General features: G+C 39.7%; 1 protein-coding gene and 1 pseudogene across 14 annotated transcripts in view; one reads left to right on the top strand and one right to left on the bottom strand.

Annotated features, from left to right (window-relative positions):
- MYO3B (myosin IIIB) overlaps positions 1-16,175 on the bottom strand; it is a 430,360-nt gene that overhangs the window by 75,478 nt on the left and 338,707 nt on the right. The window lies entirely within an intron of this gene.
- LOC102157339 lies at positions 8,364-14,014 on the top strand (annotated as a pseudogene).

Below are 16,175 nucleotides of genomic sequence, written 5' to 3'. Positions count from 1 at the left end.
GGAGGTGGAAGAGTCAGTTCCAAAGAGATGGCACTGTGGGAAGGACTTAGTCTGGCTACTGTTAGTTTTGAAGATGAAGAATGAGGCCATGAGCCAAGGAATGCAGAAATCATGCAGAAGCTAGAAAAAAAAAAAAACAAAACAAACAAACAAACAAACAAACAAACAAAAAACAGGAAACAAATACTCCCCTAGTGCCTCTGCCAGAAATGCAGTGGAACCAACACCTTGATTTTACCCCATCAGGATCCATTTTGGCCCTGTGATCTCAAAAACTGTAAGATAAAAAATTTGTGGTGTTTTAGGCTACTAAACTGGTGGTAATTTGTTGTGAGAGCAACAGAAAAGAATACGATCTACCTTACAAATGAGAGGAAAGGATATACTATTCAACAAATGCAGTAGGACCAACTGGTTATCCATATAGAAAGAAAGAAAACTAGATCACTCTCTCATGTCATATGTAAAGATAAATCTGAGGTAGAGTGAGTACCTAACAAGTAAAAAGCAAAATATTAAAAATTTTCAAAAAAGTTTAATACCTTTATGAACTTGGAGAGAGATTCCTTAGGGCACAAAAAGCACAAGCTGTAAAGAAAAAACTGATAAAACTATGTTAAAATTAAATTCATCTGTTCAATAAAAATTACTATATATAAATATAGAAGACAGGACATAGGCCAGCAGAATATATCTGCAGTGCATCTAACACATAAAAGTTAATATCCACAGTATGGAAATAATTCTGATAAATCAAGGAAGGAAAGATAACCCAATAGAAAAATGGACAAAGGACATGTTTGTTAGGCAGTTCATAAAAAGAAATTCCAATGCCCATTAACATATGAGAAAGTGCTTGTCTTTATTATTAGTCAGAGACAAGCAAAGAAAATGATACATTGTATGTTTCCAATTGGAAAAAAAATTGAAAATCCTTAGGGTTGGTGAGGTTACAGAGAGAAGGAAGGCTCATAGTCTTCTGGTGTAAGTACAAATTTCTATTTTAATTTTGAAAAACAATTTGGCAATATTCAGAATGGTAGAAGATGTATATCTTGTGTGACCCAGTGACATGTTTCTAGAGAAACAGATAACCAAGGAAATGTCTTGTACTTATACATAAGGAAACATGGATATCCATCCTAGCCTCATTTGTAATAGTGAAAGTGAAACTCAAGAACAACCTAAATGGCAATGAAAGAGAATAGATACAATGTTGCATTCATAAAATTAATAAAACAGTGCTACATGTATCAACATGGATAAATACTGCAAACACTTAAAGGGAAAACTAAACATGGAGAGTGATATATTCTGCATTTATATAAAATTTAAAACCACATACTCTTTAAAGTGCTTTCATATATTTATAAGCTTTGGTGGGGCCTGAAGCTTAAATAATTGGGGGAAGGTCTCCTTTAGGAAAAAGAATGTAAAATTATAAACACAAACTAGGTACAAAATTGAATATTAATATTGAATAAGAAAAAATTACAAGTATACATTTTTAAATGCTGACAAATACAATAATATCAGAAAAACAGTGTAATATTAATAACAATTTGATACCTCTTTATGATATTCTCTCTGGCTCCAATTTTTAATATATTTTCTAATAGAAAGTATAAAAAGATAATTTTCCATCTTTTCTCTAGCATGCTTGGTCAACAACAAACTTAAGAAAAAAGAAAAGATAGACTAGAAAAGATTCTTTAAGCAATCACAACTCTGACACTTCTGTCCTTGCATAGTAGAGTGGCCAACTGACCTATTTAGGCAGGGCTTCCAGAGCAACCTGGACCATAGTCCCTAAGCAAGAAACAGATTCTCCTCCCAAGGTTGAATGATCTCATCTCAATGATGAGATCAGAGCCAGAGGCAGAACATCTTTGGCTGCTGGGAGTTGTGAGGCCATGGATTGGCCGTGGTAGCCCCAGGGTCATGCACTCCAGGCTTGGGTGTTGCTCCAGACTCCCAGCCTGTTGCCAGGGCTGCTTCTTTGACAGTGGCCTTCACAACTACTGGGCCTTGAGAGGAGGCAATGCGAGTGAGTACCCCTGAGCCTAAGATTCTTTCGTTTCAAGTAAATTCAGGGTAAATTCTATAGGGGAGGAAAAAATTTCATCAGCCCTCTTGGGGTCCCTATGCTGGGTCTGAAAACTAAAATAACAAAGACAGATCAGCAGGAGAAAAGCAAACAAATTCATTTAATACAAATTTTATGATACAGGAGCCTTCATAAAAAAATGAAGACCTGAAGAAATGGTTAAACCTGATTGTTTTTATGCTTAGTTTGCTGAAGAGTGAAAAGTTGTGGAAAAATGTGGCAGGACAAAGGTGAAGCAAGTGTAGCAAACTAAGGAAAATTAGCAAAGCTTGTTGGGTCAGATCCCTCTGTGTTCCTTCTCTTTGGAGATAAGGATGCTTTTTTCTTCCTGGTAAAGGGAGGGCACTTCTCACATGAAGGTTTTATCACCTGTTTCAGGGAAGCCCTCACTGTGCTCAAATAGCTCAAAAAGGGGGGATCCCTGGGTGGCTCAGTGGTTTAGTGCCTGCCTTTGGCCTAGGGTGTGATCCTGGAGTCCTGGGATCGAGTCCCACGTCGGGCTCCCTGCAAGGAGCCTGCTTCTCCCTCTGCCTGTGTCTCTGCCTCTCTCTCTCTCTATGTCTATCATGAATAAATAAATAAAATCTTAAAAAAAAAATAACTTGAAAAGGTCTTCTCTAAAAAGATTATTGCTTATTATTTACAAATCTTTAAATTTTGTGATATTGATTCTCCTGTTCTTTGCTTCATAGTTTCTCCATCTTATTATACAACCAAGAAGTGTATTTTATTGTTTTTATATTAGAATAGTTGCTTCTACAGTGATGAGCTCTAAAAACATGCTGAGTAGTTAGTTACATTCAAACCATAAACTTTTAGTTTGCCCAAGATTTAGGGACTAATTAGAATATGAATTTCTTAAAAACACTAACTTGTTCCCTACACTACACAGAATTTCTGTAACAAAGTTCTCTCTCTAAGAGAGCACTAAGCTCTTTGGAGCTACTACTAAAGACCCAAGCCTTCAGTAAGCTGTCTGGGCCTCCTTCAGTCCTGCTACCACCAGGGGGCGATAGCACCATTGGGGGGGGGGCGGGGGGTTCTGTTCTAGACCATAACATCTATTCTTCATAGCAAGATTTACAAGCGAACACCGTGAATATTTTAGCAGTTAGTTCAGAGAAATGAGTGCAAATTGTGGATAATACAGTGAATATATTAACAGCTTAGGCTATTTAATACAGTTTTAACAAAGTATAAATTACGTAAAATGCAAATTTTAGCAGTAATTAAGAGAGTTCGCTGTATTTACCTTATGATGCTTTTGAAATCCTTTAACAGAAAATGTTCACTAAGTTTCCAATACCTCCTCACAGGGAACTACTTTCGATATTACTTATTTGAAACAAACTACTTCACAGCAGCTCAGGAGAGGGTGAAATTTCAAATGCAGAACAGCTGTTCTGTTTTAAAGTCCAGGCCAACCCTTAAAACTGTGCTTTAGAAAAATCGATCTAATCAAAATTAATCTGCTTGGTCATCCCTTTTGTCCACCCATGTCTCTTTCCCCAAACAACCCATGTTAGGTCTCCAGGCATGACAGCCCTAAGAGGGCATCATGACTGTGTGTGTGCACGCGCATGCTTTCTTTCAGGCTGACAGCTTGCCTGTATTTTGGGGAGGATGCATACTCCTCCCACTTCTTCCTAATGGACCCTTGATAATACCTCAAACAGGTATTTATATGGCTGTGTTTAGAGTATTTGGGCATAATACTAAGTTTATGTCTGAAGTATTAAACAGGAAAACATACATGCACACATGCGCATGCACACACACATTTTCACATACCCTGCAGTTGTAGAATATTTGCAGTTAGAGCAAAATCTTTCCTTTTCACATTTAATATTTGGAAATGCTTGAGGTTTGAGGAAAACATTTTCATTAAGCGTTTGATGTTGTGGAGGAGCTCCAGGCAGTGGAAGACTGCTTTGGTTCACATTTCAGGAGCTCCTCAGGACTTGGGAAGAGAAGCTAATGAAATGTTTCCCTGTTTAAAGTCACATACAAGAAAATGAATCTTCTAAAATTTAAGATACTCCACTTTTAAGTGCATAGTAGTATTAAACACTACCCAAAAGCCATGAGACTCTGAGGGGAATAGAGACCTACTATCTCCTCTGAGAAACTCATGTACTTGTAAATCTTCAACCCAATACTGATATAAATGGGGCTGCTGAGTCAGATATCAGAATTTACTTAAGTCCAGAGACTGAAGAAACTTAGGTTTCATGTGTGCACTAGCATTAATAAAATGAAAATGAAAAGACTTTTCATCTTCTGATACTAATCAGGCCATATCAAGCTACCTATTTACCTACACATTCAACCAGCATTTACTGACTGCCTATTATCATGACACAGGTGTTATAAGAGGCTCCCATGGACATACAAATACGAACCAGGCACAGACTTTGCCCACTGGGAAATTAAAGTTTGAGATCATGTTTTCTTTCTTTCTTTCCTTTTTAAAAAGATTTTAATTATTTATTCATAATCTATTATGAATAGCAAGAGAGAGGCAGAGATACAGGCAGAGGAAGAAGCAGACTCCATGCAGGGAGCTCAATGTGGGACTCAATCCTGGGACTCCAGAATCACACTCTGGGCTGAAGGCAGGTGCTCAACTGCTGAGCCATGACATCCCTAAAAATATATTTTCAGGGGAGTACTAAATCAGAGATAATGGGTCTAGATTTTTTTATTACCCTCTAAATAATTAAAATTGTTTTATATAGAATTTTTGCTTTCTTGTCCCTCAACTTTGAGTTTTCCTGGTTCGAAGGTCTAGGTACCCAAGAAAGAGATGCTTCCACCAGAAGATGCAATAATGGTCCTACTAAATCAGAAGATGAGACTGCCAGTTGGCATTTTGGACCCCTTATGCCACTGAATCACCAGACGAAGAAGGAGATTACTCTACTGGAAGGATTGATCCTGATGATCAGGGAATTGGAGTTATGCTATGGGAGCAAAGGGGACTCTGTCTGGGACCCAGGATATTCTTTGGGTACCTCTCACTACTTCCAGGTCCAATAGTAAAAGTTAATGGGAAACAACAGTAAGCAAAAATATGAAAAGCCACTGAAGATTCAAACCCTTCAGGAATGAAGTTTGGCTTATCTTAAAGAATCTCAACAAGGTGAGATCTTGACTAAGAGATCACAGAATAAGAAATAAGGAAATGATAAACATCAACATATATCTTAATGAGCATTTCATTTACAGTAACAAGGACTACAGCAGTGATACACATTTCCTTCTTGCTTTTTTTTTGTTTTTTAAGATTTTATTTATTTATTCATGAGAGACACAGAGGGGAGGGGTGGCAGAAACATAGGCAGAGGGAGACGCAGGCTCCATGCAGGGAGCCTGATATGGGACTTGATCCCAGAACTCCAGGATCATGCCCTGGGCCAAAGGCAGGCATCAAACTGCTGAGCCACCCAGGGAGCCCATCCTTCCTGCTTTTTTTTTCTTTCCTGTCATCATCCACAGCAACAGATTTTTCACTCTGGCAGTGGGGGGTTGAATCCAACAGTTGTGGCTAGTTCCATTTTGCAGTGTCTCATTCTCATGCTACTGGAACCAGTCTCACTGGATTCCCTGACATGCTGGACACGACCCTATTCAGAGGTCTGGGTTTCAGCTCTATGAGGCCACTCACCCAAGTCTAAGTTAAAACAGATCTTCTCTTTGCTCCTTGAGCTTTAGGAATGGTACCCACTTCCTAAAGTTTTTATCTCTGGGATACTGCAGTGCCTCCCTTTCACTTTTTTCAGTTCTTAAGTGTTGGTTAACAACTAAAGAATTGTTAAATTATGTTAAAATAATTGGTGTGGTTCCTGTTTCCTGATGGGACCATGACTGATACAGTGAACACTGTCATCTCCCCCAGTCCATTCCACCTTTTCCATAATGCACAGCAGTCATTATTTGGGAGAGACTGAGGCCACCCCCACATCCAGAGATGGGTCCTAATAGGTCCATGTCAGAGTAACTCCATTCCCTTCCCTTCTGTAATTGGTGCATACAATCTGGGCACCAGCCAATTATTATACAGCACTCCTCTGGCCCCAGGGAGTGGTTGGGGTGGGGGAGGTAGTTCACTCAAATTTAAGATGGCAGCTTTTTGCCATCTTAAAAAGAACCAAACTAAAGGTGAAGCTAACCCATGCAGGATGGCAGAGCTAAGGGAATTGCAAAGAACGGAGCCTGAAGTCCTGACCAAGTTGTACCCCACGTACTCAGGACATTTCGTTTAAGTAAGCCAATAAATCCTCTTTATTGTTTCAGCTAGTTTGAGTTAGGTGTGCAATTACTTGCCAGCGAAAGCCTTACAATGAAGTCATCTTGTAATTAAACATATGTGTAATCATAAAGGACCATGCAGGCTTCTTTAAGGTGCAGTTTTATATATATGCATTAGCTACTCACAGGGTATACAGCCCATATAAGGTGAATATGGTAAAATATTAAAAGTGGTGAAGTCCTTGACCTTTGTTTGATCTCAGTTAGAATTGTCCTGTATAACCTGTCTTCTCTACTCCCTAAAAATACCATAAACCTTTATCTGAATAGGAAAAGATTTTCTAAATTTGTTCTTTTGGTCATAAGGACATAGGAATCTGTTTGTTTTTTAAATTTTTTGGTTGGTATTTCCAATATCCTGGGGATATGAATTCAGAGCCATTAGGACACATAAAAGTCTAAATTAATCACAACCTAGAAGTGACTTAACTTCTATCAGCTTTGCCTTCAACTCTTCATGTTAGCATATTGATAGGTCAGTAGGAGGAAAAGACCTGAGGCCAGTCGGTTCTTATCCCTAGAAACCTGAAATCTTGAAACTCTCTCACGGCCTCCCTCTGCCCTCCTTCACTGGCTAAACATCATGAAAACCTTAGCCTCTCGCCTTTGACTCTTTAGCAAGAAACAAAGGCACGTTAATAAAAAAGGCCTCTCACATTTGCATAGTGTTTGAGTTTTAAAAATATTTCATATAGATAATTTAATTTGGAGACCTAGCTCTCTGAGAAGTGGACAGGGGAGTTACCGACACTTTGCTGATACCAAGAGTCAGAGCTGTGACTGAATTTTCCTTCTGTCCTCAGCCCAGCCTAGCAAAGTGACCTTGATATGATTCTAGGTGATCAGGAAATGTTGGCTGGTGAATAAAAATGAAGGACAAGAGAGTTTCAGCTGAGCAGTTTTCCTTAAAACATTCTTGGGATTGGAAAGCAAAGAGGTAGAATGAGGATCAGCGCCCAGGGCCTTTGGTTCTAGTTTCCTGCCCTTTTTCTAGGTGAGGCTTTAGTCAGAGAGTAGGCCAACTATGAGAAGAAGCTCTGAAGACCTGGAAGGTACCTGAGGCAGCAGAGAAGCTCCCCTGGAGGGGGGCTGGCCAGGGATATATTCTCATAGAGGAGGGCTGACAGTTAACCACCTAGCCAAGCCTTCATAGATTGACTCTATTTTTTTAAAAAAGATTTTATTTATTTATTTGAGAGAGAGAGGGAGAGAATGAGTGGGGGAGGGGCAGAGGGAGAGGGAGAAGGAGAAGTAGGTTTTCCACTGAGTAGGGAGCCCAATGAGGGGCTTGATCCCAGGACCCTGTGATCAAGACCTGAGCTGAAGGCAACCGCTTAACCAACTGAAGCACCCAGACACTCCAGATTGATTCTATTCTTGACAGAGCTGACTATATGAATGTTTCTTCTACTAGCTACCTTGTTCCACATATGGGGTCCTTTTATAAAGGATTATTAGGATACCTGGCTTCTAGTATTTTCACATATCAGACTACAGAACTGGCTGTGGGTATTTTTTAAAAAAGAAACCACAAAGGAAAGGGAACATACAAAATAAAAGTGATTTGGAGGTTGAAAAAAAAAAAACTCCGCAAATCTACTGATCTTGCCTACTACACCTAATGGTGCCTTGGGAGGAAGTCAAAAGAGCACTGTACAGGGAGTCAGGGAGTCTGGAAGCCTGGGGCCTGCTGGGACTCTTGCACCGATTGCCTTGTATCTTGAGCAAGGTGTTAACATTTTGGAGTCTTCACTTCCTTTTGTAAATTAAAGGACTGGACTATTCATAGATCTCTAAAGATCCTTCTAGCCAGGAGATTCTAGGAGTCAATGGGCATGGTAGAAAGGGGTTTTCTGTTCAAACCTTGCCCCTGCCACTCACCATTTGTTAAACTTGGACAAATTCTTTTAAAAAATAACGTGGCTCTTTTGTCTGGGCTGCCAAGATGCCATCCAGACTAAGGAAGACCAGGAAACTTCAGAGCCATGTGAGCCACGGCTGCATTGTCAGGCACCAGAAGCACCCAGGAGGCCAGGCTAATGCTGGTGGCATGCATCATCACAGGATCAACTTTGACAAGTATCACCCAGGTTACTCTGGAAAAGCTGGTATGAGTCATTACCACTTAAACAGGAACCAGAACTTCTGCTCAACTGTCAACAATGAAAAAGTATGGACCTTGGTCAATGAGCAGATGCTGGCCAATGCCACCAAAAACAAGACTGGAGCTGTTCCTATCTTTGATGTGGTGTCACTGGGCTACTACAAAATTTGGGGGAAGGGAAAGCTCCCCCAAACAGCCTGACACGGTGAAGACCAAATTCTTTAGTAGAAGAGTTGAGAAGATTAAGTGTGCATATGGTGGGAGGGGCTGTGTCCTGGTAGGTAGGTCAAGTGACTGGGCCACCCAGGGGCCCCTTTGCATTTTCTTTTTTTTTTTTTAATTTTTATTTTATTTATGATAGTCACAGAGAGAGAGAGAGAGAGAGAGAGAGAGAGAGAGAGAGAGAGGCAGAGACATAGGCAGAGGGAGAAGCAGGCTCCATGCACCGGGAGCCCAACATGGGACTCGATCCCAGGTCTCCAGGATCGCGCCCTGGGCCAAAGGCAGGCGCTAAACCGCTGCGCCACCCAGGGATCCCCCCCTTTGCATTTTCAATAGTATGCATATAATAGAAAGAAAAGAATACACGTCATTTTTTGTAAACACTTGTTAGCATTTAAAGGACCTCCCTCCATGTGGCTTCAGATTCTTGATTTTGGCTCAGGTAGTGATCTCAGTGTTGTGAGATTGAGCCTGGTGTTGGGCTCTCTGCTGGAGGTGGAGCCTGCTTAAGATTCCTGGGGGGGGGGGGGGGGGGGAAGGGGGGGCACGGCAGCCAGCCTGTGATCCTGGAGTCCTGGGGCCTGCTTCTCCCTCTGCCTGTGTCTCTGCCTCTCCCTCTCTCTGTGTCTCTCATGAATAAACAAAATTAAAAAACAAACAAACAAACATGTTTACAAAGAATATTTACAGTTACTGTGGTACCCAAGGAATTTAACAAAAATCCCCTACCCCTGGACAAGCAGAGCAGGTCTAACTCCATTTTGTGCTACACCTGCCATCTCATGTATAACCCCCACACGACCTGCTTATTGCTTAAGGCACTCCCCCACCCTAGTCAAGCCGCTGAGCACACCCTCACCGGAAACCGGCTCATATAGGAATGCGGAACCTCTAGCCTCCAGAGAATGTAAATCTCCCCTTTTGCCCACCAAACCTGCATGCCAATTTTGACCAGAGTGATAGGCTAGTTCAAACAGTCACTATTAGGGTAAATTGTAATTCAACTGGCCACCTGCGTGTGAGTCTGACATGACTATGCAACTTTCTGTGTGTGTTACAATCTCATTGGCCACTGGCCCCTACAAAACTGCTACGCCTCTAACTTCGGGGTCCAAGTCCCTGCTCCACAGTGTCGGGTATATTTGGGCCCAAGCTTGAGCTCGTTAACAAACCCTCGTGTGTCAGCTCCTTGGTGGTTTCTCGGATTCGCAATCTTGGTTGGGCACAACAGTTACCAGCAAGTGTTTATATTTAAATGTTAAAAAAGTAGAATATAAGATACATAATTTTTCATTTATATATACCCACATATTTATATTTGTTTTATCTATATCACAGATCAGCAAATATTTTCTGTAAAGAACCAGATAGTAAATATTTTAGGCTTTGTGGGTTATAGGGTCTCTTGCTTAGCTCTGCTGTTGTAAAGCCACCTAGTACATAGTCAAATAATCATGGCCATGTTCCAATAAAACCTTATTTAGGGACAATGAGATTTTAATTTCATGTAATTTTCATGTGCCACAAACTATTACTCTTTTGATCTTAGTCAACCTTTTAGAAATATGAAAACCATTCTTAGCTCATGAGCCATATACAAAAACAGCAAGTTTGGCCCAAGAGTATTATAATTTACGTTATGGAAAGAAATACCTTAAAATAGTCAATTACCTCTGAATAACAAAATTATAAGAGGTACTTATTTTCTACTTTAATATTCTTACCTTATGTGTTCTACATTTTCTTCTTCTTTTTTTTTTTTTTTTGAGGGGCTAGAGGAGCAGGCAGAAAGAGAAGGAATTTTTTTTTTTTTTTAAAGATTTTATTTATTTATTCATGAGAGATACAGAGAGAGGCAGAGACACAGGCAGAGGGAGAAAGGGAGCCCAATGCGGGACTCAATCCTGGGTCTCCAGGATCAGGCCCTGGGCGGAAGGCGGTGCTAAACCACTGAGCCACCCAGGGATCCCTGTAAACAAGGTTTTACCAGCTCCCTGATATTACATCATGTAAGATGTACTAAAATCGAAACACTCTTTTGTTGGACATTTGGTTTATTAAAATTTCTCAAAATTGCCACAAACATCCTTTGGCATTAATATTTGACTGTATTATTTCCTAAAATTAGCTTCCTAGAAGTGAGATGACTAGCATAAAGTATACAGTTGTACAGATACTCTAAAAATGTACCAATGTACACACCCAATACTCTCCATGAATAAAAGTGCTTATTTCTCTGTATCCTTCTGAGTAATCGTAATTAGAGCAAAGAAGGCATGGGGAAGAGCAAAGAGGGCATGGGGAAGATGGAGGGAGAAGATGATTGAGACTGATGTTAGGTCCAGGGTTATTTGCCTCTATGAGCCTATTTCCACTAAACTGAAATGGGGGTAAGAGTTCTAGGAACTAAAAGTTTTGCTTTGAGGAAAAAAAGATGTGAAAGCACTTTGTAAACTGTTACAGCACAATCACTATCTCATAATTATTATCATGATTCTATTAAAGCTCTATATATGAACCAGCCAGTCATTTACCCTGAGGGGGAAAACCCAACTCACCACAACTGTCCTCTTTACAAAAGAATCAGGTCTTAACTTTACAAAGAGTATTTCATCCCTGTGTTACATTCTTAAAATTAGATCCATGTGTTTCTTTTAATTAGTATTTGATAAGTATTAATATTCTTATTTATCTTCTGCATGCCATATGGATTAAATTCTCATTACCTTTGATCTTAATACTTTTAAAATATGTAAATCAGCAGACACCCTCTTTAAAGCAGTGTTTGCATCCCTGTCTATTATTGCCCTGGGCAAAAGGAAAATATCTGCATTGCAAAAAATCCCCAAATTGTGTTGAAATCCTGAAAACCATATATTACACTGGTCAATCTCAATAAATTAAATAATGGCCAACTGAAAGTGAAGTCAATTAGAATTAAATATTGCTTAAACCTGACAAAGGGTAATGAGTGCCCACCGTGTGTGTATCATCAAGATGGTCACATTTCTGAATAAAACTAGTTCGGGCTTTGTAATTTACTTCACTTCAGTAAATAGAACACAAGGAAGATATTCTGATTAACAAATATATACGTGCTATACGAAGTGCTTCAGTGTTCTGAAAGTCTTTTTGTTTGTTTTGAGCAGTAGTAACTCATTCCACTTTTTTGGTCCTTAGTCTCTTCCACCATAAAATGGGATGATTGTCTAATGAATTCTAAGACATATTCCAGCTCTAATCACTAACAAGAAACAATTACAAGGCAGTTATTGAACATATTTTAAAGGAACTTTAAACTTAACTGGGACTATAGTTACTAATTAAGAAAAACTAGAGAGGGGAAAAGACAACTACCACTGGCTGGTAGAAATTATTCTTAAGTAGGACCATTTATATATCCACTTATATCCACTGATGAGCACACTGAGTCATTTAGACTTTTCTCTTTTCTTAAAAAAAATATACTGTGAAAAATACACTGGCATTATCTTTTCACCTCTTAACTTGAAATACTTTCCTAGTGTATGCTAGGACAGTCATTCCCCTCCCTTAGAGCTCATTCAATTAATGATACAAAAAATTTTTGGGAGAATTTTATGTCAGTCAAAGGTCTATAACCTGCATGCCACAAAATGCAAGAAATCATTCCTTATTTACAAGATTAATTGCCTTTTGCCAGCTGTTCATTTTACTTCAAAAAATAAACAGGTTCCCAGACTCAGAATTGATAGCCTTCTTGGATTGTGGCAAGGTTTATGTTCTTAAGCCCAGATGTAGTTCTCTCTGGAAGAATGCAGTCATGTGTTCATTTTGAATTAATAATTTCAGTTGCTACTCTATACTTTCTGTATTTTGAAAAGCATCCTACATTCTACTAGTTATTAGATAATGCAGTTTCTCAATTTAGGCAAACTTTGTTGGTACAACAAATATGTCTACGTACATATAGTATTTCCTAGAATAACAGGTATCTTCTACAGAGAGTGGTTCTGCGTTAGACAGTTTACAATCTAGTCTAGAAAACATAAAGCTTTCACCTGAGCCCTATCCCTGACTAATAAAACAGAGAGAGACCAACTGTGTGAGGCATGGCTGGGATATCAAATATGAAAGATTGGAAATTATATGGCAAATTACTAAGGGATAAAAGGGCCAGGAATATCTAGAGGAAAACTAACTGTGACATGAATTATTTCTCATAATAGTTTGACCTAGAAAAATGAGAACCAGGCATAGATTTACAACACATATTACATTGTTTCTCCAATTAAGCCGTATGTTTATAGATATTTATGTTTGTTGAAATTATTTCAAGAAGTGCATCACACAGGAGTGCCTGGGTGGCTCAGCTGGTTAAGCGCTGACTCTTGATTTCAGCTCAGGTCATGACCTCAGGCTCTTAGGACACAGTCCCATATTGGGCACCCCACCCAGTGGGGAGTCTGCTTCTCTCCTTCTCCCTCTCACTCTGCCCCTCCCCCCATTTGTACTCATACTCTCTAAAATCAATCAATCTCAAAAAAAAAAAGGCAAGTGCATCACCCAGTGGAATATCTGTCATGTTGCACCAGGGATGCATCACTGTAAGCAAGTGCCAACCTTGGCCATGAGGGTGGGGCCTGTGCTGTTGGTGGGCAGAGGAAATGCCAACCTTTGACAACCTTTTCCACCTCTCTACCACCTGACCAGCAGTGTTTCATTTCATTATCAAAAGACTGGCCCTTGTTTTCAAACTTACCTCTCCAGCATCATTTCATCATAATCTTCAGCTGCCTTTGAAACTCAGTGCCTTAAAAAATTGCTGAGAAGTCACCATTTTTCTATAATGTGTTCAGGAACAGCACAATCCGGAAACAAAGCTTTCCATTCCAGATTCCTCCCTCTGCTAGTCCCACTATACATCAGTCACCAGGCCTTGTACACTCCACATCTATCCCCACTGTGGGAATCATTCCATCTATCTCATTGCTTTAATTCAGGCCTTATCAACCCTTGCCTAGATCACAGCGACTGCCTCTCTCTAGTCTCATCTTCAGGTCTGCCCCATTCTATTTTCTACATAGTACCCAAAGGCAATTTTCTAAATGAGCATGTCATCCTCTACTCAATATCTTCAATGGTTCCCGATAATTTCCAGAACAAAGATGGCACTCTCCAGTTCACCACACACAGCCTTTCCTGATCTGACACCTCACTTACCTCTCCAGTTCATCTCCAACTGCTCCTCAGGACTGTCTCCACTTCAACATGACAACTCCATCTGCTAGCCCTGACAAGTAGTAAGAACCAGCTCAGACTCATCTTTTGGCCTCTTCCCTAACTCCCAAGTCCAAGTTAAATGCCCTAGTACTGGGCTCCCATTTCATTCTGTGTATAACAACATAATAACAATGATCCCACCTGAGAGCCAGTACAGAATCATAGTCATCTTTCTACTTCTGTGGCCTGGATCACAGTAGATGATGACTGAATGTATACTCAAGAAATGAACAAGCCTTTAAGTTGTTCTTGCTCAAAAATGTCTGCCAACATCTCCAATTCCTTCAGAAATCACACATCGCTAGGTGAAAGCCAGCTAGCTAGTCTGATAAATAAGATCTAAGTATTACCTTTTCTTGAGAAATGTAAGGTTATGTTAGCAGCAGGCTTTTAGGAGATAATTCTAAATCAGTAAGGGAGCTGTTATTGGTGAGTCTTTCAGGATGATGGGGTAGACATCTATGTCAGGAACTATGGTTATGACTATAACTATAACTATGACTATAACAACTCCCAACTATGTTGCTAGCACTATATTAGGGAACAAGGATAGCAACAGGTTTAAGGATAAGGCTATTGGACTTCAACTTCAAATTCCTGCCTTTCATTTACAGATAGATTTCTGGGGTGCTGCTAATTTGTAGCAACTAATTTGAATAAATATGTATACTGATATCTAAGTAACAATTAAGAACTGCCTGGAGATCTGCAAAACCATTAAGAAGAACTGCAAATGAAGTATCCAAAAACTAAGCCAGAATAATACACAAGTGGTTGTCTCTTTAAGGACAAATAATCAGAATAGTCACTTGCTGAAGAAAATCAGCATAGCCAGCCATATAATGATTAAGGAAAGCCACCGCAAGCAGGGGTAGGCGTCTGCTACAGACTAAAAGTTTGTGTCCCCCCCACAAACTTTGTATGTTCAAATCCTATTCCCCAGTGTATATTTGGAGATGGGCCTTTGGGAGGTGATTAGGGATGGGATTAGTGCCCTTAGCAAAGAGATGCAGGAGAGCTGTCTAATCATTTCTGTCATGTGAGAACACAGCAGAAGGACCTTCATCTGTGCACCAGGAAAGAGGCTCTCACCCAACACTGTGCTGGCACATTAATCATGGACTTCTGAGCCTCCAGAACTTTTGAGAGATAAATGTTAGTTGTTTAAGCCGTCCAGTCTGTGGTATTTTTGTCATAGCAGCCCAAATGGATGAAGATATATCTTATGACATTGAGTAGAATAAAATATAGTTGCCATGGAAGACAACCAAGCATGGTGGTTCAGAGTCCAGGCTTGGCAGTGAGAAAAGTCTGTGTGGAATCTTGGCTTTGACACTTCCTAGCTGCATGAGTGTGGACAAGGCACCTAAGCTTTAGAAGCAGGAGTTTCCTCATCTGTGAAATGGGGGCATTCTGTTATTTTGCTCACAAAGATCTAATATAAAAAATATTAATTTTATCTCCAGGAAAGTAAGGTTTTCTGGCATGAGAGTAGAAGCTAAATAAAAAGACAAACCAACTCAAGTTCAACCCTTCAAACCAATATATGCTTTCCTTTAAACACCACAGCTCCTTGAAACACAAACTAGTTGCAACAGCTGGGAGAAGACGGTTCTCTCTCCAAAAGGGAAAACCCTTTGTCTTCAGCCAAGATTGTGTATGAGATCTAAATCTCATTTAGAAGAAATGCTGAAGAAAATTTCCAAACATTTGAAACAATGGTTGTGGCAGCTCAGGAGATTAATTTTGGATCTTCCCCCCACAATCATACCAGTGTCTGAGTCTCCTTAATCCTCTTCCAAGTTAGTTAAATTAGGTTTAGGTGGATGAAGCACTTACTAAATACTCTCATGTTCAAATAATCCATACCACCTTTTAACATTGTTAAAAGAACCAGCTCCTGCAGGAAAAAAAACAAAAAACAAAAAACCTGGCAAAGTCACCTGAATTCTAGGATTTAGGAAATATAAGCAAAACATTTCCATGACTCTGTCTGTTTTCTATGGACCACAATTCAAAACTTAAATCTTGAGAAGATAATCCATATTGGCTTTACAGAGTATCTCTTTCTCTTTCTTTCATTAGGTTCCAGGAAGGAAATGGCTCTTCTGCTTATGGGTTAACACACAATTCAAGTGCAGCTTCATGGATTCTACTGCAAAATCCTTC

This window comes from Canis lupus, chromosome 36 (assembly GCF_011100685.1).
Source record: "Canis lupus familiaris isolate Mischka breed German Shepherd chromosome 36, alternate assembly UU_Cfam_GSD_1.0, whole genome shotgun sequence".
NCBI lineage: Eukaryota > Metazoa > Chordata > Mammalia > Carnivora > Canidae > Canis > Canis lupus.
The sequence above is the reverse complement of the archived record's forward strand: the minus strand, read 5'-3'. Positions and strand labels throughout refer to the sequence as shown.